Genomic DNA, 25,988 nt, shown 5'->3' with positions numbered 1-25,988 from the left:
ACTATGACCTCCACATCTCTTCCACGGGGCATTGATATTGTCTTTTTATTTCACTGCGACCTCCACCACTCTTCCAAAGGGCATTAAAACCATCTTGTTAAGCTACTGGCACCTCCACGTGTCTTCCACTGGGCATTGATTTTGTCTTTTTTTTCCACTGCGATCTTCACCACTCTTCCAATTCGCATTGACATTTTCTTTTTTTTTCCACTGCGACCTCCACCACTCTTCCAAGGGGCACTAAAACCAGCTTGTTAAGCTACTGTGATCTCCACGTCTCTGTCACCGGGCATTGATAATTTCTATTTATTCCACTGTAGCCTCCACCACTTTTCCAAGGGGCATTAAAATCGTCTTGTTAAGCTACTGTGACCTCCATGTCTCTTGCAAGGAGGTTTAAATCTGTCTTGTTAAACCACTCTGAACTCCACAGCTCTTCCAAGGGGCGTTAAAACCGTATTGTAAAGCTACTGTGACCTCCACGTCTCTTCCATGGTGCATTGATATTGTCTTTTTACTCCACTGCGACCTCCAACACTCTTCCAAGGGGCATTGATATTGTCTATTTATTCCACTGCGACCTCCACCACTCTTCCAAGGGGCATTACAACTGTCTTGTTAAGCTAGTGTGACCTCCACGTCTATTCCATGAGGCATTGATATTGTCTTTTTATTGCACTGTAACCTTCACCACTCTTCCAAGGGGCATTAAAGCAGTATTATTAAGCTACTGTGACCTCCACGTCTCTTCCACGGGGCATTGATATTGTCTTTTTATTCCACTGCGACCTACACCACTCTTCCAAGGGGCATTAAATCCATCTTGTTAAGCTACTGTGATCTCCACTTCTCTACCACGAGGCATTGATATTGTCTTTTAATTCCTCTGCGACCTCCACCACTCTTCCAAGGGGCATTGATATTGTCTTTTTATTCCACTGTGACCTCCACCACTCTTCCAAGGGGCATGAAAACCGTCTTCTTAAGCTACAGTCACCTCCACGTCTCTTCCACAGGGCATTGATATTGTCTTTTTATTCCACTGTTACCTTCACCACTCTTCCAAGGCGCATTAAAACCGTCTAATTAAGCTACTATGACCTCCATGTCTGTTACAAGGGGCATTAAAACTGTCTTGTTAAACCACTCTGAACTCCTCGACTCTTCCAAGGGGCAGTAAAACCGTCTTGTTAAGCTACTTTGACCTCCACTTCTCTTCCAAGGAGGTTTAAATACGTCTTGTTAAACAACTCTGAACTCCACAGCTCTTCCAAGGGGCATTAAAACCGGCTTGTAGAGCTACTGTGACCTCCAAGTCTCTTCCACGGTGCATTGATATTGTCTTTTTATTCCACTGCGACCTCCACCACTCTTCCAAGGGGCATTGATATTGTCTATTTATTCCACTACGACCTTCACCACTCTTCCCAGGTGCTTTGAAACTGTCTTGTTACGCTACTGTGACCTCCACATGTCTTCCACGGGGCATTGATATTGTCTTTTTATTCCTCTGCATCCTTCAGCACTCTTCCAAGGGGCATTGATATTGTCTTTTTATTCCACTGCGACCTCCACCACTCTTCCAAGGGGCATTAAAGCTGTCTTGTTAAGCTACTGTGACCTCCACGTCTCTTACACGGTGCATTGATATTGTCTTTTTATTCCACAGCGACATACACCACCCTTCCAAGGGGCATTAAGACCGTCTTGTTAAGCTACTGTGACCTCCACGTCTCTTCCAGGGTGCATTGATATTGTCTTTTTATTCCACTGTAACCTTCACCACTCTTCCAAGGGGCATTAAAAACGTCTTGTTAAGCTACTGTGACCTCCATGTCTCTACCAAGGGGCATTAAAACCATCTTCTTAAACCACTCTGAACTCCACAGCTCTTTCGAAGGGCATTGATATTGTCTTTTTGTACCACTACGACCTTTACCACTCTTCCAAGGGGCATTAAAACCGTCTTGTTAAGCTACTATGACCTCCACATCTCTTCCACGGGGCATTGATATTGTCTTTTTATTTCACTGCGACCTCCACCACTCTTCCAAAGGGCATTAACACTAGAACTACTGATGAAGTCATTTTGACTCCTTTCGTTTTTTATTTCTCTTCTGTGACTACATTTTTCAGAATTCCGGCTTGAAACTCGGTGACTTTTCCTCAAATATGATGTGAAAAAAGATTTTGTGAGAATAAATAATTTTGGTGAAAAATTTGCGCGTTTTTTTCAAAATTTACCAAGAACTACTGAAGGGAGTCATTTTGACTCCCTACTATATTTTGAGGTCCTTTTGTCACTAAATGTTGCTATAAAGTTTTGTGCATAATTTTTTCACTCTGTCTTATTTACCCTGATGTTCATATAGATGTAGTTCAATTTACATGTCAACTTTTCACATTTTCCTTGTGTTTTACCTGCTTGTATTACTGTGTAATGCTGAACAAAATAGCTTGTTTACTCTAGGCTCTTATCTTATGCTAATGAACGGTGGTGTTTTTCTAAGGTCCTAGCAGGAGACAGTATTCTGGATAGTAACTTTACTTTCAGTTCAGCTGAAGAGACAAAGAGAACAGACGCAGACATACGAGCTCTGAAGACTCATACAGGTATGAATTGTTATGAAATAGTTTAGCTGTCTGTCAACTGATTCAGCCCACCTACTTTTGAAGGTGGCAGAACAGTTATTATTTCTTTTAGTTTTCATTTCATTTCTATTTTTCAGCAGGGAACTATATAGAATTATGGAATTTGTGAGGAATATGGAGAGAAGACGTTTGATAAAGCCTCAGGATATTCTGGCTACTTTGCAATCCATACCGGAGGATGAATCGGAATCCGAATTGCAGGAACATTTATTTGATTCTGACAGTGATGAAGATTTCATTCCTCAGAACATATCAAGTGAATCTGAAGACTCAGAAGGAACAAATCCAGAAGGTAAGTAGTTATGTGTATTTATTTGTTCTTCCACACACTGAGTTAGGGCCTGTGCACACTAGCAGAATTCTGGCTGAATAGCCATCTGGATATTCTTGCCGCAATACAGGCCGTACCTGCCCGCTCATGCCTGAAGCTCCGCTCTGAACCCTGGGCTGGAGCCGCTGTCAGGGACAGAGCAGCGCTTACTTACGCGCGAGCACGGCTCCGTCCCAGACAGCGGCTCCAGCCCGGGGTTCGGAGCGGAGCTTCAGGTATGAAACTCCGCTCTGTACCTGAGCGGGCAGGTACGGGCCGGATTGTGGTGAGAATATCCGGTCGGATATTCCGCCGCTAATCCAGCCAGTGTGCACGGACCCTTACAAAACAAAAATTCTAAATATTCATCAACTTTTTTCCAGATATTCCAAGCACATCAACTGGGGATCGGGCTCATGCAGTTATGTTGCCTCGTGACCATCCTCCTGGTCGTGGACAGAAAAAATCAGCAAAACGTCCCAGAAATGAATGAACAACAGATAACGATGGCGGCGAAGGTAATGCAACAACAAACACCAGAGAAGGCGAATCTGAAGGAATACTAGTTTCAGCGGATGGTATTCAATGGAAACCTGTTGAAATTGGAGAACACTTGCCTGGTAGGCGTGACAGCCAAAATATTCTTTGAGAAGCACCTGGCCCTACAGGATACGCCAGAAGAAATATCATTATCGATAGTCCTTTGAGCGCATGGCGTTTATTTTTTGATTCATATATATTGACACATATAAAGAACTGTACGCTTGCAGAAGCATGCAGGAACAATAATTTACAGTTTACTCTATCTGATGAGGAGCTAGATGCATTCATTGCGATATTCTATGCTCGTGGAATATCTGGCACGAACCGTCACTCGATTAGCAGTATTTGGTGTAATGACTGGGGAATACCGTTTTGCAAAGCGACAATGTCTAGGGACCGCTTTGTTGAAATTATGAGGTTTCTCAGATTTGATGAGAAATCTACTCGATCGGAGAGACTGCAAACGGACAAGTTTGCTCTATTTTCTACTGTGTGGGACAGGTTTATTGAAAATTGTATTGCGTGTTACAAACCTGGCCCATACATAACGGTGAATGAGCAACTTTTCCCAAGCAAAACTAGGTGTCCATTCACGCAGTACATGCCTTCCAAACCAGATAAATATGGCCACAAATATTGGCTAGCTGTTGATAAGATTAGCAAATATCTGGCAAATGGCTTCCCTTATCTAGGCAAAGATGACACACGCCGTGCTGAGGACCGTTTAGCTGACCATGTGGTAATGAAGTTATTGGACCCGTTTTTGAAAAAAGGTCGCAATGTTACAACCGATAATTATTTTACTTCAGTAAAATTAGCTAAACAGCTAAAAAGCAAAGGAACAACCATCGTGGGAACACTGAACAAGATAAGGCGAGAAGTGCCTAAAGAAATAATATCCATGAAAGAGGAATTGTACAACACTAAAGTGTTTAGAAATGAAGACAATTTTACACTTACAGTATATCAAGGAAAGCCCAACAAAAATGTTGTCATTTTGAGTTCCGTCCATCCAGATGTTGTTGTTGCGTCTGATTCCGCTAAAAAAACTCCAGAAACGGTAAAGTTTTACAATGAAACAAAATATGGAGTAGATGTAGTGGATCAGATGGCACAAAAATATACCACACGAACATGCACAAGGAGATGGCCTGTTCATGCATTTGAAAATGCCTTAGACTTTGCGGGTATAAATGCATGGATAATATTCAAGGAGATTACCCACCAAAAAATGTCACGCAAGGCATTTTTGCAAACGCTTGTGAGAGAGTTGAGTGGTCCTTATGTCACAGATAGGGAAAAGGGTTCACGTCCCAAGTTTCTACATGCTCAGAAGTGATGGTTCAAACAAAATTTTGCCAGATCAAAGAAAAGTGCAAGAAAAATAGATCTGTCGGAAATTGTAAGACTTGTGGTAAGTCTTTGTGTGGGCAATGTACTGCCATAAATCAAAGGCAATGCCTAAAATGCGAAACACCAAATGTTTAGAAGGTGAATTCTGCGCCATATTTTCAATTTTATGCTCCTCCACCTACATTTTCTCTGCTTTTTGTTCTTCAGTTGTTGTTTATATGTGTGCACTTGAATAAAAAAAAATGTTTGAAAAACGTCTATTATAATTATTGTTATTTTCTGTAGAAAAATAAGAAAAGCAGAAAAAAAACAATCAAAAGCATTACTGTTGGATCTCACAATAATAATACATTACAAAAAATATAATTATTAATAAATAACCACAAATGAAACTCTAAAAATAAACGAAAACAAGCAAGGAGTCAAAATGACTCCTTTCAGTAGTTCTAGGCGGGGTCACGAGTCCAGTAGTCCTAGTGTTAAAACCATCTTGTTAAGCTACTGGCACCTCCACGTGTCTTCCACTGGGCATTGATTTTGTCTTTTTTATCCACTGCGACCTCCAGCACTCTTCCAATTCGCATTGACATTGTCTTTTTTTTTCCACTGCGACCTCCACCACTCTTCCAAGGGGCACTAAAACCAGCTTGTTAAGCTACTGTGATCTCCACGTCTCTGTCACCGGGCATTGATAATTTCTATTTATTCCACTGTAGCCTCCACCACTTTTCCAAGGGGCATTAAAACCGTCTTGTTAAGCTACTGTGACCTCCATATCTCTTGCAAGGAGGTTTAAATCTGTCTTGTTAAACCACTCTGAACTCCACAGCTCTTCCAAGGGGCGTTAAAACAGTATTGTAAAGCTACTGTGACCTCCACGTCTCTTCCATGGTGCATTGATATTGTCTTTTTACTCCACTGTGACCTCCAACACTCTTCCAAGGGGCATTGATATTGTCTATTTATTCCACTGCGACCTCCACCACTCTTGCAAGGGGCATTACAACTGTCTTGTTAAGCTAGTGTGACCTCCACGTCTATTCCATGAGGCATTGATATTGTCTTTTTATTGCACTGTAACCTCCACCACTCTTCCAAGGGGCATTAAAGCAGTATTATTAAGCTACTGTGACCTCCACGTCTCTTCCACGGGGCATTGATATTGTCTTTTTATTCCACTGCGACCTCCACCACTCTTCCAAGGGGCATTAAATCCATCTTGTTAAGCTACTGTGATCTCCACGTCTCTACCACGAGGCATTGATATTGTCTTTTAATTCCTCTGCGACCTCCACCACTCTTCCAAGGGGCATTGATATTGTCTTTTTATTCCACTGTGACCTCCACCACTCTTCCAAGGGGCATGAAAACCGTCTTCTTAAGCTACAGTCACCTCCACGTCTCTTCCACAGGGCATTGATATTGTCTTTTTATTCCACTGTAACCTTCACCACTCTTCCAAGGCGCATTAAAACCATCTAATTAAGCTACTATGACCTCCATGTCTGTTACAAGGGGCATTAAAACCGTCTTGTTAAACCACTCTGAACTCCACCACTCTTCCAAGGGGCAGTAAAACCGTCTTGTTAAGCTACTTTGACCTCCACTTCTCTTCCAAGGAAGTTTAAATACGTCTTGTTAAACAACTCTGAACTCCACAGCTCTTCCAAGGGGCATTAAAACCGGCTTGTAGAGCTACTGTGACCTCCACGTCTCTTCCACGGTGCATTGATATTGTCTTTTTATTCCACTGCGACCTCCACCACTCTTCCAAGGGGCATTGATATTGTCTATTTATTCCACTGCAACCTCCACCACTCTTCCCCGGGGCTTTGAAACTGTCCTGTTACGCTACTGTGACCTCCACATGTCTTCCACGGGGCATTGATATTGTCTTTTTATCCCTCTGCATCCTCCACCACTCTTCCAAGGGGCATTGATAATGTCTTTTTATTCCACTGCGACCTCCACCACTCTTCCAAGGGGATTTAAAGCTGTCTTGTTAAGCTACTGTGACCTCCACGTCTCTTACACGATGCATTGATATTGTCTTTTTATTCCACAGCGACATACACCACCCTTCCAAGGGGCATTAAGACCGTCTTGTTAAGCTACTGTGACCTCCACGTCTCTTCCAGGGTGCATTGATATTGTCTTTTTATTCCACTGTAGCCTTCACCACTCTTCCAAGGGGCATTAAAAACGTCTTATTAAGCTACTGTGACCTCCACGTCTCTTCCACGTGGTATTGATATAGTCTTTTTATTCCACTGCGACCTACACCACTCTTCCTCGGGGCATGGATATTGTCTTTTAATTCCACTGCGACCTCTACCACTCTTCCAAGGGGCATGGATATTGTCTTTTTATTCCAATGTAACTTCCACCACTATTCCAAGGGGCATTAAAACCGTCTTGTTAAGCTACTGAAACCTTTACGTCTCTTCCAAGGGGCATTAAAACCGTCTTGTAAAGCTACTGTGACCTCCATGTCTCTACCAAGGGGCATGGATATTGTATTTTATTCCACTGCGACCTCCACCACTCTTCCAAGGGTCATTAAAACCGTCTTGTTAAGCTACTGTGACCTCCACGTCTCTTCCACGGGGCATTGGTATTGTCTTTTTATTCCACTGCAACCTACACCACCCTTCCAAGGGGCATTAAAACCATCTTGTTAAGCTACTGCGACCTCCTCGTCTCTTCCAAGGGGCATTAAACCCATCTTGTTAAACCACTCTGAACTCCACAGATCTTCCAAGGGGCAATAAAACCGTCTTGTTAAGCTACTGTGACCTCCACATCTCTTCCACTGGGCATTGATATTGTATTTTCATTCCACTGCAACCTAAACCACTCTTCCAAAGAGTATTAAAACCATCTTGTTAAGCTACTGTGACCTCCACGTCTCTTCCACAGGGCATTGATATTCTCTTTTTATTCCACTGCAACCTCCGCCACTCTTCCAAGGGGCATTGATATTGTCTTTTTATTCCACTGCGACCTCCACCACTATTCCAAAGGGCATGAAAACCGTCTTGTTAAGCTACTGTGACCTCCACGTCTCTTCCACGGGCCATTGATATTGTCTTTTTATACCACTGCGACCTCCACCACTTTGGAAAGGGGCATTAATACCGTCTTGTTAAAGCACTCTGAACTCCACAGCTCTTCCAAGGGTCATTAGAACCGTCTTGTTAAGCTACTGTGACCTCCTCATCTTATCCGAGGGGCATTAATACCGTCTTGTTAAAGCACTCTGAACTACACAGATCTTCCAAGGGGCATTAAATCCGTCTTGTTAAGCTAGTGTGACCTCCACGTCTCTTCCTTGGGGCATTGATATTGTCTTTTTATTCCACTGTGACCTCCACCACTCTTCCAACGGGCATTGATATTGTCGTTTTATTCCACTGCGACCTCCACCAATCAACCATTGGGTATTAAAACCGTCTTGTTAAGCTACTGTGTACTTTACGCCTCTTCCACGGGATTTGATATTGTCTTTTTATATCCACTACGACCGCCACCACTCTTCCAAGGGGTATTAAAACCATGTTGTTAAGCTACTGTGACCTCCACGTCTCTTCCACGGGGCATTGATATTGTCTTTTTATTCCACTGTGACCTCCACCACACTTCCATGGGGCATTAAAACCGTCTTATTAAGCTACTGTCACCTCCATGTCTCTTACAAGGGGCATTAAAACTGTCTTGTTAAACCACTCTGAACTCCACCACTGTTCCAAAGGGCATTAAAACCATCTTGTTAAGCTACTGCGACCTCCTTGTCTCTTCTAAGGGGCATTAAACCCATCTTGTTAAACCACTCTGAACTCCACAGCTCTTCCAAGGGGCATTAAAACCGTCTTGTTAAGCTACTGTGACCTCCACTTCTCTTCCACGGGGCATTGATATTGTCTTTTTATTGCACTGTAACCTCCACCACTCTTCCAAGGGGCATTAAAGCAGTATTGTTAAGTTACTGTGACCTCCACGTCTCTTCCACGGGGCATTGATATTGTCTTTTTATTCCACTGCGACCTCCACCACTCTTCCAAGGGGCATTAAATCCATCTTGTTAAGCTACTGTGACCTCTACGTCTCTTCCACAGTGCATTGATATTGTCTTTTTATTCCACTGCGACCTCCACCACTCTTCCAAGGGGCATTGATATTGTCTTTTTATTCCACTGCGACCTCCACCACTCATCCAAGGGGCATTAAAACCATCTTGTTATACCACTCTGAACTCCACAGCTCTACCAAAGGGAATTAAAAGCATCTGGTTAAGCTTCTTTGACCTCCACGTCTCATCCACGGTGCATTGATATTGTTTTTTTTTTCCACTGCGACCTCCACCACTCTTCCCACGGGTATTGATAATGTCTTTTAATTCCACTGCGACCTCCTCCACTCTTCCAAGCGGCATTGATATTGTCTTTTTATTCCAATGCGACCTCCACCACTCTTCCCCGGGGCAAAAAAATCGTCTTGTTAAGCTTCTGTGACCTCCACGTCTCTTCCACGGGGCATTGATTTTGTCTTTTTATTCCACTGTAACCTCCACCACTCTTCCAAGGGGCATGAAAACCGTCTTGTTAAGCTACTGTGACCTCCACGTCTCTACCAAGGGGCATTGATATTGTCATAATATTCCACTGCGACCTCCAACACTCTTCCAAGGGGCATTAAAACTTTCTTGTTAAGCTACTGTGACCTCCACGTCTATTCCACGAGGCTTTGATATTGTCTTTTTATTTACCACAGCGACCTCCACCACTCTTTCAAGGGGCATTAAAACCGTCTTGTTAAGCCACTGTGACCTCCACATTAGTGTTGAGCCACCCCCGTAGTGTTCGAGTTCGGTTCGGTTCGTCGAACACCCGTGAGTTCGCCGAACTGTTCGTCGAACTGTTCGTCGAACACCTTCGAACACCGTTAAAACCAATGGCAGGCAAACAAAAACACATAGAAACACATAGAAAACACCTTCAAAGGTGTCCAAAACCTGACAAACTGCTCAGAAGACACAACTAACACATGGAAAAGTGACAAGTACATATATTCATGAGAAAAGAAAAGAGGTGGAGGAGTAAAAGGAGGGGGAGACACAGATATAGGCATGTCATGCCCTTCTAAAATCCAAAAAGTGAGAAGCCGACACGTTCAGTCCGCTCCTGCCCGTGCCACCTCCGTGTCGCCGGGTTTGTGCCAGAGCCGCGGTGAACCCTGACGGCCAGCCCCCCTCTCCCAATACTGGTGCCTGTCCGCTGGTGGGTCGAGCGAGCCCCCCTGTGGTGGAGGCAGCTCTAAGCTTTTTAATTTAAATTGTCTCTCTAATTTGAATGAATACACTTTAAATCCATTTACAAGGATCTATTGGAGGGCAAGTCTCATGCCAGCAGCCGCGTAATTCCAGCTCCAGTAGCGTCCACTAAAGCTGCTGCAGTTAAAAAGCTTTTATAAGGATCGAGCTCGGCTGTCCACCGCAAGGCATCCTACTGCCGGTCCCAGCCCCTATGCCTTGGGGTGCCTCCTGATGCTCTTCACTGAGTATCCCGTGGTCCCGAAGCATTTCCTTTGAAAAAATTAAGTGTCCAAACTACAGGTGGTGTAGCTTGCTTAACAGCCGGGATAATCCGCTGACTAGCAGACACTGCTACTAGGCACAAAGTATTTCCTGGGCTAGATGCAGTTAAAAATTTGTAATTAGATACTCTCGTTGGATGCTGAGAAAGCATTCCATAGAGTCTCCTGGCACGCCATATATGATTCTCTTAAAAAGCTTGGGGTAGGGGTCTAGGGGACCCTTTTATAGCCAAAATCACGGCCCTGTATCACAATGCGTCACCTAGGTTGAAGATAAATGGAACTGTAGCACCCTGAGGGCTCGGTTGCTACAGAGGTATTGCACCTCACCCAGAGGTGTGATATCTCACTCTCAGGTAAGGATGGAGTGTGGATCAGGACCAAACACCTGCATGCATTACACCACATTGCCGTGGGGCAGGGCGACCAATATGCCCCTGAGATGGGCACGACAGTCCCTGTCCCTGGCTGGAGTGGGGGGAGGGAACACTGAGGAAGGGGAACCCTATAGTGCAGGAGCAGGGAGGAAGCAGTTCCTGGGTGCATTGAGAAGGGAGTATAAAAGGTGGGCACCATCTTAGTTCAGTGCAGAGAAGTCTGAGCAGAAGTGGCAGGGAGCAGGGGCTCTGCATGAGCTCTGCTCCGGAGGCGGGCCTAGTAACAGAGGCCCAGGCCTGGAAGAGGGAGAAGGAAGGAAGAGGAGCGGAGAAGGCTCCAGGAACGAGGAATGAAGGGATTCCAGGGGTGCGGACGGGCGAGTCGCCACCGCACGCCCGAATCCACCTGCATGGAGGGGTCAGGCCAAAGGGGGAGACCGGTCCCCGAAACTAGTGGAGGCAGGAAACGACCCTCAGCTAGAAACCGGAGGCTGTGACATTTTATGTGGCGCAGCCCCTCGCTACACCCACTAGGAGGGCAGCACATAGGGTCAGGGAAATTGGCGCCAAGTTTACCAAGAGGAGGTCCGAGGCAGCCGGACAGAAGGGTTGGTAAGAAAGGCCAGACAAAGGACACACAAAGGGGGTCCTGTGAAGCGCTCCAAAGTTATCTGGGAGTTGTCTGAGCCCCTCACCTGGTGAGCACAGTACGACGTGGGCAGCCGTTACCTGCAGACGTGGTCTGGATAATAAGAACTGTGAGTAAAGGCCCTGGACTGCATCACTGACTCCGTGTCGTTACTGCTGCTGCCCTGCACCATCACCCCCATCCTCCGCATACACTGCCCTGAGGCTATACTCCTCCCGTGGGGAGTTATGCTACGCTCTGCTGCACTCACAACACCAGCCTCAGCGGTCTGCCCTGCAGCGGCGGTTCACTCTGACCGCAATCCACGGGTGGCGTAGTCGGACATTTAAACATCAAAACCACATAAATAGTTCCGCCACTGGTTTGACCACCCTGAGCCACGGAACCGGGTCGCCGCCACGAAGACTACAACCACCAGCATCCACCAAAAAGGGTCCGGCTCCGGGTGTCCCAAGTCCCAGGGGGTGCATCAGAACATTTTCATCACCTTTCACAATCACCAATGGGACAAGGCAGGGATGTCCTCTGTCCCCTCTCTTATACATCCTAGTGACGGAGCACTTGCTCTCATCAATTCGCCATAACCCCAATATTAGGTGGATTGAGGTGGGAGGCACCGAGTACAAGTGCTCCCTATTTGCTGATGATGTACTAGTATATATCACTCAATCACATATATCCATCCATGCTGTTATGGCTGAAATAGATCACTTTTGTTACATGGTCAAATTTTAAAATCAATGCAGCGAAGTCTGAGGCACTCGATGTCTCCCTCCCCAAATCCATATAGGATTCCATCCAGTCCAACTTTCCCTTTGCCTGGCCCTCACAGGGTATCAAATACTTAGGAATTCCTATTCATAGAGACCTCTCCCATCTATGTTATCTTAATTTTGAGCCCTTTATTGAACAACTCCATACAGACCACGGTTGGCAAGTTAGAACTGTAAGATTCACTATGTGAACCACTGGTGTTTTGTGGAAAAGCACATGTACACTGTGTTCCAAATTATTATGCAAAAAGTGTTTAGGAGTGATAAGGGAAGAATTTGTTTGTTTGTCAGTTAAACTCATTGATGGTGATGTGTGTCAGGGCTCTTTATATCACTGTAAGCAATTGCAGACACCTGTGCTAATTAGTTTGGCAGGTGTGTCCAATGAAAGGCAAAACTACTTAAGAAGGCTGTCTCACATTATTAAGCAGCCTACATTTTCTGCCAAAATGGGAAAGAAAAAGGATGTGTCGGCTGCTGAGAAGCAACAAATTGTGGAGTGTTTAGGTCAAGGCATGACTACAATCAACATTGTGCGATGATCAGGATGAAGTGTCTTGGCAATCAAGAAGTATGTAGCTGATTCACAGTACACACGTGTGCGTGCTGATAAGGGCAAATTGAGGACTCTTTCCTACAGGCAATTACGTCAGGTTAAAAGAGCAGCGGCAAAAAAGCCTTGTCATAGCAGCAGACAAGTTTTTGAAGCTGCTGGTGCCTCCAACGTCCCCCGAACAACAAGATGCAGGGTCCTTCAGAGGTTTGCAGCTGTGCATATGCCATCCTGTCGACCTCCTCTATCCACTTCACACAAGCAGAAACGGCTCCAGTGGGCCAAACATTACATGAAGACTGATTTCAAAACTGTTTTGTTCACGGATGAGTGCTGTGCAGCTCTCGATGGTCCAGATGGATGGAGTGGAGGATGGCTGGTTGATGGACACCCCACGCAAACACGGCTACAGCGCCAACAAGGAGGAGGTGGAGTAATGTTTTGGGCTGGAATCATGGGGAGAGAGATTGTCGGCCCCTTTAGGATCCCTGAAGGCGCTAAAGATGAACTCCATAATGTATGTGGATTTTCTCAAACAGCACTTCCTGCCATGGTTCAAGAAGAAGAACCATGTATTTCACAGCAAGATCATTTTTTTGCATGATAATGCACCATCTCATGCTGCACATAAAACATCTGCATCTCTGGCTGATATGGGCATAAAAGGGGACAAACTTATGGTGTGACCCCCATGCTCCCCTGACCTCTACCCCATTCAGAACCTCTGGAGCATCATCAAAAGGAGTGTCTATGATGGCGGGAGGCAGTTCACATCTAAGCAACAGCTCTGGGAGGGTATTCTGTCCTCATGCAAAACAATTGAAGCAGAAACCATCCAAAACCTGACAAATTCAATGGACGAGAGAGTTCAGAAGCTCCTTTCGAACAAGGGGTCCTATGTGAAAATGTAACATCACCTAGAATAAAGTTTTGAGTTGAAAACTGTTTGATTTCAGTTTCTAATAACCTGCTAATGCTTATAATTTCAAAAATGACCATTTTTTTGGTCTTTATTAAAATGAAAAGGTTGATCGAAAAGTTTGGGGGATCTAAGAGTGTGGCAACCCAGTAGTCATGATTACTTCGAATTCTGACAATATGAGGGTCATGTTGCAGGTAGTGCAGCAAGAAGGCACTTATGTGTCTTGCGCATCTCGGAGCCCCAAAATTATTTTCCGGGCTAGATGCAGCTACAAATTATTATTAATTTTAAATCTGGTGGAGCTTAGTATAGATGGGCTAATAGGATCAGTGCTGCACACTGCTACAAAGCCCAAATTATTTTCCAGTCAAGATACAGATAAACATGATTAGTAATTTGAAAGCTTAAAACGGTTGGTAGGGTGATTTTAACCAATCATCAAGCTTTTACTCTCCCCAGGATGACACAGGGGTAGAAAAGTCGTTTCGGATCCATGATTTGTTCATCTTTATGAACGTGAGTCTGTCTACATTATCAGTGGAGAGCCGCGTGCGCTTATCTGTCAGCACACCACCAGCAGCGCTGAACACACATTCAGACAGAACGCTGGCTGCGGGGCATGACAAGATCTCCAAGGCGTAAGTGGCTAGCTCCGGCCATTTATCCAGATTGGAAGCCCAAAAAGAGCAAGGGTCCAGTGACACAGTCATGGCTTCAATGTTTACTCGGAGATACTCCTGTACCATCGTCTCTAGGCGTTGACTATGTGTCAGACTTCTTGTCTCCTGTGGCCTTGCAAAGGATGGGCTAAAAAAGTGGTGAAATGATTCCGCAAAATTGATGTTACCAGCAGATACTGTGGTTCTGTTACGGTTTGAGTGCTGAACACTTGACGGCCCCACGGTTGGCAAGTTGGAACTGTGAGATTCACTACGTGCACCACTGGTGTTTTGTGGAAAAGCACATGTAAGATTCTGCAACAGTCTCTGCTGATACTCCTGCATGCGTGCATCCCTTTCTATGGCAGGAATAATTTCTGCAAATTTACTTTTGTACCGGGGATCTAACAGTGTGGCAACCCAGTAGTCAGGATTATTTCTAATTCTCACAATTCGAGGGTCATGTTGCAGGTAGTGCAACAAGAAGGCACTCATGTGTGTTGCGCATCCAGGAGCACCAAGTCCCTGTTGTGTTGGTGGCGAGGTAACAATCATGCTTCCTTCCTCTGTCCTCTCCCCCCAACCTCGCACAACAGAAATGTGATCAAGGTCTCCCTCATCTGATGAGTCTTCCATCAGTTCGTCCTCCACTTCTTCCTGGGCTCCTGCACCTTCCTCACTAGTTTGGCTGCTACCATGCACCCTGGTAAAACCATCTCCCCCACCCTCACATGCCTGCCGCCTTGGTGCTGCCGACCGTCTGGACCTTGCAGATGTTAGCCCTTCCGCATACAACTCCTCCTCCTCTACTTCCTCCACCTCCTCTTGTGCCACCACCTGACTCCGAATTCTGTTTAACATGTGCTCCAGCATGTAAATCACCGGAATAGTCATGCTGATAATGGCATCGTCAGCACTAAACATCTTCGTCGCCATTTCAAAACTGTGCAGAAGGGTGCATAGGTCCCTGATCTGAGACCACTCCTCCAGCGTGATTTGCCCCACCTCCGGATCTCGTTGGCCCAGGCTATACGTCAGAACGTATTGCACCAGGGCTTGTCGGTGCTGCCACAGTCGCTGCAACATGTGCAGAGTTGAATTCCACCGGGTAGGCACATCGCATTTTAGCTGGTGAAGTGGCAGGCCCAACGACTTCTGTAGAGATGTAAGTCGCTGAGCTGCGGGATGCGAACGGGGGAAGTGAGCACACAGCGACCGTGCCCTCGGCAGAAGGCCATCTAGTCTGGGATAGTGGGCTAAAAATTGCTGGACAACCAGGTTCAACACGTGAGCCATACAAGGCACGTGCGTGACATTGCCCCGGCGAAGGGCCGCACCCAGGTTTGCAGCATTGTCGCACACGGCCTTCCCTGGTTTCAGGTCCAGTGGAGACAACCATTCATGAAATTGGTTCTCCAGAGCTGACCACAACTCCTCAGCTGTGTGACTCACATTTCCCAGACATTTCAAAGTAAAAACCGCCTGATGACGTTGAGCCCTACTGCCAGCATAGTAAGGAGGTGTGCAGGATCCCTTCTGCGCCGTTAGAAAGCTTGTGGCATGACCAGACAGGCTTTGGGTGCAGGTGGAAGACCGAGAGGAGGTTGAGGAGGCAGAAGCAGTGGAGGAACTTTGACATAAAGAGGATTGACGCACAACTCGTGGGGACGGCAAGACTTGGACAGCAGCCCCTTGTCCTGCTGTCACCATAGTTACCCAGTGCCCAGTCAGCGACATGTAACGCCCCTGTCCATGCCTACTCGTCCAAGTGTCTGAGGTGAAATGCACCCTGTCACACACAGAGTTTCTCAAAGAAGCGGTGATGTTGTGTGCGACATGCTGGTGGAGCACAGGCACACCTTTCTTTGAGAAGTAGTGCCGACTGGGCATCTGGTACTGGGGCACTGCGACGGACATAAGGTCTCGAAAATCCTCTGTGTCCACCAGGCGGAAAGGCAGCATTTCTGTAGCCAAGAGCTTGCAGATGGTGAAATTCAACCTCTTAGCTTTCTCATGGCTAGGAGGAAATGGTCTTTTACTTGTCCACATCTGAGGGACCGAGGGCTGGCTATTGTGCTTAGACGGGGTTGATAAGGGTGTCCCCGGCAAACTGCCTGTCTGTGAGGAAGATGCAGGCGGACATATTAGGTTGCCTTGATCCAAAGGTGGTGCTATCGATGTCGGACAGCGCTCAACACCAGCTGGTGTTACCACCTCCAAAGAAAATGATGACCTGCCATTCACGCTGGCTGTTGCGGGTAAAGAGGTGGCAGGTCTGCGCCCCAAAACAGGTGTGACTGCTGTCCCCCCAGTCACAGAGGATGAAGAGGCCGCGGATGCACAAGATATGGCAGACGGTGGTTGGCCCGGCCGGCTAGGCCGCATTGTAGCACACTGAGCTTCCCACTGCAACTTATGCTTCATGTCCATGTGCCGGTTCATGCATGAAGTACTCAAACTATGTATTTTTTGGCCTCTACTTAGCTTTTGCTGACAAATGTTACAGATAACACGAGTTGGGTCATCTTTATCGATCTGAAAAAATGCCCAGGCTATGCAAGGCTTAGCACCCATGCGACCTGAAGAGCCACCACGACTTGTGGTGAGAGGCAGAGTTGTGTTTGAGGATGCAGTTGTTGACGTGCTTCCAGTACTACGTCTCTGTCCAGGAAGGCGCAACCTGACCTCGTCGTCACTAGCATCTTCCTCCACCTCCTCTGCTGACCTCATCTCTTGGCTGACTGTGGGTTGACAGTAAGTGGGATCTCCAACCTCATCATCATCACCCTGTGCGTTATCACACCCGTCGTCCTCAGAGCCAACCTGTTCCTGCCCTGACAAAAAACTAAAGTTGTCGCTCCAATCAGGTATTTGAGTCTCATCATCGTCTTCCTCATTGTCTCCACCAACAGGAGTTACAGTTTGGGAATGAGGGTCTACATTATGGTCAGAACCTTCTGCGTCTGGTCCTGGATCCGATTCATAAAGATTCTGGGCATCAGTGCAGATCATTTCCTCGTCTGGATTCACAGAAGCGCTGGAGTCGACCTCTGATTCCCAGGCTATAGTATGAGTAAACAGCTCTGCAGACTCAACCATCTGTTCTACCTCATACTCAGACGGGCAGCTGGAGATATGGGAGCTGTGAGGAAGCAAGTGCAATTGGGGTGACACCTTTGAGGACTGGAGTATTTGTGATGTTGAAGTTGATGTGGAGGAGAGCCCACTTAAAGGAGCACTTGATATCCGTTGAAGCACCTGCTGTTTTTGTGCCTCATCTGGAATTTGTAGCGATTGGCGTGGCCGTAAGAAAGGGATCTTATCACATTGTCCGCTAAAAGAAGTAGACATTTTAGTTTGGCTGGAAGATGGTCTTTCTTCTGCAGATGTTACTGTTGCTTTAACACCTACCCCATGGACACAACCTTTTTTCCCCTTCCCAACACGCCTATTCCCCTTTCCACCAGCAGCAGGCCTTTTTCCACTCATTTTGGTGGTTAACTAATTCACAACTCTGGAGTTGTTTGCACAAAAAAACAATGGATGGGAACCGAGCAGAGCTGAGTGGCCAAACTGTGGTATTAGGCCAAAACTATTGGCTGGGTTAGATGCAGAAAAAAATTATATTCAATTTGCAACCTGATGGAGGTCAGTATAGATGGACTAATAGAGAAAGTCCCACACACAGCTAGAAGCCCAAATATTTTTTCAGAGGTAGATGCAGAAAAAAAATATATTCAGTTTGCAACCTGATGGAGGTCAGTATAGATGGACTAATAGAGAAAGTCCCACACACTGCTAGAAGGCCAAATATTTTTTCAGAGGTAGATGCAGAAAAAAATTATATTCAGTTTGCAACCTGATGGAGGTCAGTATAGATGGACTAATAGAGAAAGTCCCCCTTCTGCTAGAAGGCCAAATATTTTTTCAGACCTAGATGCAGACAAAAAATTATTTTCAGTTTGCAACCTGATGGAGGTCAGTATAGATGGACTAATAGAACAAGTCCCACACACAGCTAGAAGCCCAAATATTTTTTCAGAGGTAGATGCAGAAAAAAATTATATTCAGTTTGCAACCTGATGGAGGTCTGTATAGATGGATTAATAGAACAAGTCCCACACACAGCTAGAAGCCCAATATTTTTTCAGAGGTAGATGCAGAAAAAAAATATATTCAGTTTGCAACCTGATGGAGGTCAGTATAGATGGACTAATAGAGAAAGTCCCACACACTGCTAGAAGGCCAAATATTTTTTCAGAGGTAGATGCAGATAAAAATTATTTTTAATTTGCAACCTGATGGAGGTCAGTATAGATGGACTAATAGAGAAAGTCCCACACACTGCTAGAAGGCCAAATATTTTTTCAGAGCTAGATGTAGACAAAAAATTATTTTCAGTTTGCAACCTGATGGAGGTCAGTATAGATGGACTAATAGAACAAGTCCCACACACAGCTAGAAGCCCAAATATTTTTTCAGAGGTAGATGCAGAAAAAACATTATATTCAGTTTGCAACCTGATGGAGGTCTGTATAGATGGATTAATAGAACAAGTCCCACACACAGCTAGAAGCCCAATATTTTTCCAGAGGTAGATGCAGAAAAAAAATATATTCAGTTTGCAACCTGATGAAGGTCAGTATAGATGGACTAATAGAGAAAGTCCCACACACTGCTAGAAGGCCAAATATTTTTTCAGAGCTAGATGCAGACAAAAAATTATTTTTAATTCGCAACCTGATGGAGGTCAGTATAGATGGACTAATAGAGAAAGTCCCACACACTGCTAGAAGGCCAAATATTTTTTCAGAGCTGGATGCAGATAAAAATTATTTTTAATTTGCAACCTGATGGAGGTCAGTATAGATGGACTAATAGAGAAAGTCCCACACACTGCAAGAAGGCCAAATATTTTTTCAGAGCTAGATGCAGAAAAAAATTATATTCAGGTTGCAACCTGATGGAGGTCAGTATAGATGGACTAATAGAACAAGTCCCACACACAGCTAGAAGCCCAAATATTTTTTCAGAGGTAGATGCAGAAAAAAATTATTTTTAATTTGCAACCTGATGGAGGTCAGTATAGATGGACTAATAGAGAAAGTCCCACACACTGCTAGAAGGCCAAATATTTTTTCAGAGCTAGATGCAGACAAAAAATTATTTTCAGTTTGCAACCTGATGGAGGTCAGTATAGATGGACTAATAGAACAAGTCCCACACACAGCTAGAAGCCCAAATATTTTTTCAGAGGTAGATGCAGAAAAAATTATATTCAGTTTGCAACCTGATGGAGGTCTGTATAGATGGATTAATATAACAAGTCCCACACACAACTAGAAGCCCAATATTTTTTCAGAGGTAGATGCAGAAAAAAAATATATTCAGTTTGCAACCTGATGGAGGTCAGTATAGATGGACTAATAGAGAAAGTCCCACACACTGCTAGAAGGCCAAATATTTTTTCAGAGCTGGATGCAGATAAAAATTATTTTTAATTTGCAACCTGATGGAGGTCAGTATAGATGGACTAATAGAGAAAGTCCCACACACTGCTAGAAGGCCAAATATTTTTTCAGAGCTAGATGCAGACAAAAAATTATTTTCAGTTTGCAACCTGATGGAGGTCAGTATAGATGGACTAATAGAACAAGTCCCACACACAGCTAGAAGCCCAAATATTTTTTCAGAGGTAGATGCAGAAAAAATTATATTCAGTTTGCAACCTGATGGAGGTCTGTATAGATGGATTAATATAACAAGTCCCACACACAACTAGAAGCCCAATATTTTTTCAGAGGTAGATGCAGAAAAAAAATATATTCAGTTTGCAACCTGATGGAGGTCAGTATAGATGGACTAATAGAGAAAGTCCCACACACTGCTAGAAGGCCAAATATTTTTTCAGAGCTGGATGCAGATAAAAATTATTTTTAATTTGCAACCTGATGGAGGTCAGTATAGATGGACTAATAGAGAAAGTCCCACACACTGCTAGAAGGCCAAATATTTTTTTCAGAGCTAGATGCAGAAAAAAATTATATTCAGTTTGCAACCTGATGGAGGTCAGTATAGATGGACTAATAGAACAAGTCCCACACACAGCTAGAAGCCCAAATATTTTTTCAGAGGTAGATGCAGATAAAAATTATTTTTAATTTGCAACCTGATGGAGGTCAGTATAGATGGACTAATAGAACAAGTCCCACACACAGCTAGAAGCCCAAATATTTTTTCAGAGGTAGATGCAGAAAAAAATTATATTCAGTTTGCAACCTGATGGAGGTCTGTATAGATGGATTAATAGAACAAGTCCCACACACAGCTAGAAGCCCAATATTTTTTCAGAGGTAGATGCAGAAAAAAAATATATTCAGTTTGCAACCTGATGGAGGTCAGTATAGATGGACTAATAGAGAAAGTCCCACACACTGCTAGAAGGCCAAATATTTTTTCAGAGCTAGATGCAGAAAAAAATTATATTCAGTTTGCAACCTGATGGAGGTCAGTATAGATGGACTAATAGAACAAGTCCCACACACTGCTAGAAGCCCAAATATTTTTTCAGAGCTAGATGCAGAAAAAAATTATATTCAATTTGCAACCTGATGGAGGTCAGTATAGATGGACTAATAGAATGATGCTATGCCCAAAAGATTTTACTTCACTAGGTGCAGTAAAAAAATTGGTATTCTATACCCAGGTGGTATATCTTGCAACACAGATAGGCTACTCCACTGACTAACACACTCTGCAATAGGCCAAAAAGGATTAGCTTTGCTAGATTCAGCCAAATGCTGTGAAAAAAACTTGCACAGCACTGGCACAGACCTGCCTGGCAAAAACTGATAGCAACTGATGTAACCTAGTCCTGAAAAGGACTGCAATTACAATTAGTCTTTACTCCCACAATCTATCTATTTAAGAGCACAGACCTGCCTGATAAAAGTCGTAGGAAATGCTGTAACCTAGTCCTTAAAAGGACTGCAATCATAACTATTCCCTACTCCCAAGCTATCTGTAGATTTGTGCGAAAATTGGCTTGAAATTAACAAGGTATAGCGCACACAGCAACAGCGGTGCCGTCTAACACGCAGCTGCAGCAGTGAGAAAATGGTGGCGACGGGGAAAATGGCTTGGTCTTATAGGGCAAGGACATGTGACATACACTGCCAATGACACATGCCCTTGCTTGTGTGAAAAAAGCACTTCGCTCCGTGTGTGCGCTGCTGATAGGCTGACAGATTGCACCTCCCCACTGTAAATGCGGGAAAGAGAAAAAAAAATGGAGATCTTCATTATTCCTGCAGAGATCCATCCCCTGCCCCTCCCCCCACCCCGCTGTACACTCAAACTGCATATTAACATTAATTTTCATCATTACTGAGAAAAAATCCAGTTATGATTTTGGTGCACGAACAGTTATCGAACATAACCTCGAACAGCCGAATTTTTCTCAAATCGTTCATGTTCGCCGAACGGCTCGAACACCGCCCAAAACAGCTCGAATTTGAGATTGATGAACAGTTCGAGTAGAACAACGCTCATCTCTACTCCACATCTCTTCCACTGGGCATTGATATTGTCTTTTTATTCCACTGCGACCTAAAACCACTCTTCCAAAGGGTATTAAAACCATCTTGTTAAGCTACTGTGACCTCCATGTCTCTTCCATGGGGCATTGATATTGTCTTTTTTTCCACTGCGACCTCCACCACTCTTCCATGTTACATTGAAATTGTCTTTTTTTTCCATTGCATCCTCCACCACTCTTGCAAGGGGCATTTAAACTGTCTTGTTAAGCTACTGTGACCTCCACGTCTCTTTCACCAGGCATTGATATTGTCTATTTATTCCACTGTAGCCTCCACCACTCTTCCAAGGGGCATTAAAACCGTCTTGTTAAGCTACTATGACCTCAATGTCTCTTCCATGGGGCATTGCTATTGTCTTTTTATTCCTCTGTGACCTCCACTACTCTTCCAAGGGGAATTAAAACCATCTTGTTAAACTACTGTGAACTCCACGTCTCTAACTCGGGGCATTGATATTGTCTTTTTATTCCACTTCGACCTCCTCCACTATTGCAAGGGGGATTGACATTGTCTTTTTATTCCACTGCGACCTCCACCACTCTTCCAAGGGGCATTAAAACTGTCTTGTTAAGCTACTGTGACCTCCACGTCGCTTCCACGGGGCATTGATATTGTCTTTTTATTCCACTGCGACCTCTACCACTCTTCCAAAGGGCATTGATATTTTCTTTTTATTCCACTGCTACCTTGACCACTCTTCCAAGGGGCATTAAAGCTGTCTTGTTAAGCTACTGTGACCTCCACGTCTCTTCCACGAGGCATTGATATTGTCTTTTTATTCCACTGTAACCTACACCACTCTTCCAAGGGGCATTAAAACCATCTTGTTAAGCTATTGTGACCTCCACATCTCTTCCAAGGGTTATTAAAACCGTCTTGTTAAACGACTCTGAACTTCACCACTCTTCCAAGGGGCATTAATATTGTCTTTTTATTCCACTGTGACCTGCACCACTCTACCAAGCAGAATTGATATTGCCTTTTTATTCCACTGCGATCTCCACCACTATTCCACGGGTCATTGATATTGTCTTTTTATGCCACTGCGACCTCCACCACTCTTACAAGGGGCATTAATATCATCTTGCTAAGCTACTGTGACCTCCACGTCTCTTCCAGGGGCATTGATATTGTTTTTTTATTCCATTGTAACCTCCATAGTCTTCCAAGGGACATTAAAACCGTCTTGTTAAGCTAATGTGATCTTTACTTCTCTTCCAAGGGGCCTTAAAACCGTCTTGTTAAACCACTCTGAACTCCACAGCTCTTCCAAGGGGCATTAAAACCGTCTTTTTAAGCTACTGTGACCTCCACGTCTCTACCAAGGGGCATTGATGTTGTCTTTTATTCCACTGCGACCTCCACCACTCTTCCAAGGGGCATTAAAACCGTCTTGTTAAGCTACTGTGACCTCCACGTCTCTACCAAGGGGCATTGATATTGTCTTTTATTCCACTGCAACCTCCACCACTCTTCCAAGGGGCATTAAAACCGTCTTGTTAAGCTACTACGACCTCCATGTCTCTTCCAAGGGGCATTAAACACATCTTGTTAAACCACTCTGAACTCCACAGCTCTTCCAAGGGGCATTAAAACCGTCTTGTTAAGCTACTGTGACCTCCACGTATATTACACGAGGCATTGATATTGTCTTTTTATTGCACAGCCACCTCCACCACTCTTCCAATGGGCATTAAAACCGTCTTGTTAAGCTACTATGACCTCCACATCTCTTCCACTGGGCATTGATATTGTCTTTTTATTCCACTTCGACCTGAACCACTCTTCCAAAGGGTATTAAAACCATCTTGTTAAGCTAATGTGACCTCCACATCTCTTCCACTGGGCATTGATATTGTCTATTTATTCCACTGTTGCCTCCACCATTCTTCCAAGGGACATTAAAAACATCTTGTTAAGCTACTGTGACCTCCACGTCTCTTCCAAGGAGGTTTAAATCCATCTTATTAAACCACTCTGAACTCCACAGCTCTTTCAAGGGGCATTAAAACCTTCTTGTAAAGATACTGTGACCTCAACGTCTCTTCCAAGGGTCATTGATATTGTCTTTTTATTCCACTGTTACCTCAACCACTCTTCCAAGGGGCATTATAGCCGTCTTGTTAAGCTACTGTGACCTCCACGTCGCTCCCACGGGGCATTGATATTGTCTTTTTATTCCACTGCCACCTCCACCACTCTTCCAAGGGGCATTGATATTGTCTTTTTATTCCACTGCGACCTCCACCACTCTTCCAAGGGGTCATTAAGGCTGTCTTGTTAAGCTTCTTTGACCTCCACGTCTCTTCCACGGGGCATTGATATTGTCTTTTTATTCCACTGTAAACTCCACCACTCTAACAAGGGGCATTAAAACAGTCTTGTTAAGCTACTGTGATCTTTTCGTCTCTTCCAAGGGGCATTAAAACCGTCTTGTTAAGCCAATATGAACTCCACAACTCTTCCAAGGGGTATTAAAACCGTCTTGTTAAGCTACTGTGACCTGCACGTCTCTATCAAGGGGCATTGATATTGTCTTTTACTTCCACTGCAACCTCCACCACTCTTCCAAGGGGCATTAAAACCGTCTTGTTAAGCTACTGTGACCTTCACGTCACTTCCACGGGGCATTGATATTGTCTTTTTATTCCACTGCAACCTCCACCACTCCTCCAAGGGGCAATAAAACCATCGTGTTAAGCTACTGTGACCTTCACATCTCTTCCACTGGGCATTGATATTGTCTTTTTATTCCAGTGTGACCTAAACCACTCTTCCAAATGGTGTTAAAACCATCTTGTTAAGATAATGTGACCTCCACGTCTCTTCCACGTGGCATTGATATTGCCTTTTTTTTCCACTGCGACCTCCACCACTCTTCCAAAGGGCCTTGATCTTGTCTTTTTTTCCACTGTGACCTCCACCACTCTTCCAAGGAGCATTTAAACCGTCTTCTTAAGCTACTGTGACCCCCACGTCTCTTTCTCCGGGCATTGATATTGTCTATTTATTCCACAGTTGCCTCCAACACTCTTCCAAGGGACATTAAAACCATCTTGTTAAGCTACTGTGACCTCCACGTCTCTTCCAAGGAGGTTTAAATCCGTCTTGTTAAACCACTCTGAACTCCTCAGCTCTTCCAAGGGACATTAAAACCGTCTTGTAAAGCTACTGTGACCTCAACGTCTCTTCCACAGGTTATTGATATTGTCTTTTTATTCCACTGCGACCTCCACCACTCTTCCAAGGGGCATTGATATTGTCTATTTATTTCACTGCGACCTCCACCACTCTTCCAAGTGGCATTGAGACCTTCTTGTTACGCTTCTGTGACCTCCACGTCTCTTCCACGGGGCATTGATATTCTCTTTTTATTCCACTGCTACCTCCACCACTCTTCCAAGGGGCATTAAAACCGTCTTGTTAAACTACTGTGACCTCAACGTCTCTTCCACAGGTTATTGATATTGTCTTTTTATTCCACTGCGACCTCCACCACTCTTCCAAGGGGCATTGATATTTTCTTTTTATTCCACTGCAATCTCCAGCACTCTTCCAAGGGGCATTAAAGCTGTCTTGTTAAGCTACTGTGACCTCCACGTCTCTTCCACGGGGCATTGATATTCTCTTTTTATTCCACTGCTACCTCCACCACTCTTCCAAGGGGCATTAAAACCGTCTTGTTAAACTACTGTGACCTCCACGTCTCTTCCAAGGGTTATTAAAACCGTCTTGTTAAACCACTATGAACTCCACCACTCTTCCAAGGGGCGTTAAAACCATTTTGTTAAGCTACTGTGACCTCCACCACTCTTCCAAGGGGCATTAATATTGTCATTTTATTCCACTGCAACCTACACTACTCTGCCAAGCGGAATTGATATTGTCTTTTTATTCCACTGCGACCTCCACCACTCTTCCACGGGTCATTGATATTGTCTTTTTATTCCACTGCAACCTCCACCACTCTTCCAAGGGGCATTAAAACTGTCTTGTTAAGCTACTGT

The 25,988-nt window shown here is 44.5% G+C and overlaps 1 long non-coding RNA gene across 1 annotated transcript; it reads left to right on the top strand.

The window, feature by feature from the left end:
* The first annotated feature begins 2,514 nt into the window (after positions 1-2,514).
* Positions 2,515-4,478, top strand: LOC141184078 (uncharacterized). Its single transcript, XR_012258868.1, has 3 exons — positions 2,515-2,613; positions 2,730-2,944; positions 3,346-4,478. It is a non-coding gene; the product is annotated as an uncharacterized lncRNA (long non-coding RNA).
* Positions 4,479-25,988: the final 21,510 nt, after the last annotated feature.

This window comes from Phyllobates terribilis, unplaced genomic scaffold, assembly GCF_046119375.1.
Source record: "Phyllobates terribilis strain yellow unplaced genomic scaffold, ASM4611937v1 Scaffold_39__1_contigs__length_11870865, whole genome shotgun sequence".
NCBI lineage: Eukaryota > Metazoa > Chordata > Amphibia > Anura > Dendrobatidae > Phyllobates > Phyllobates terribilis.
This window is presented reverse-complemented; position numbering and strand designations above follow the sequence as displayed.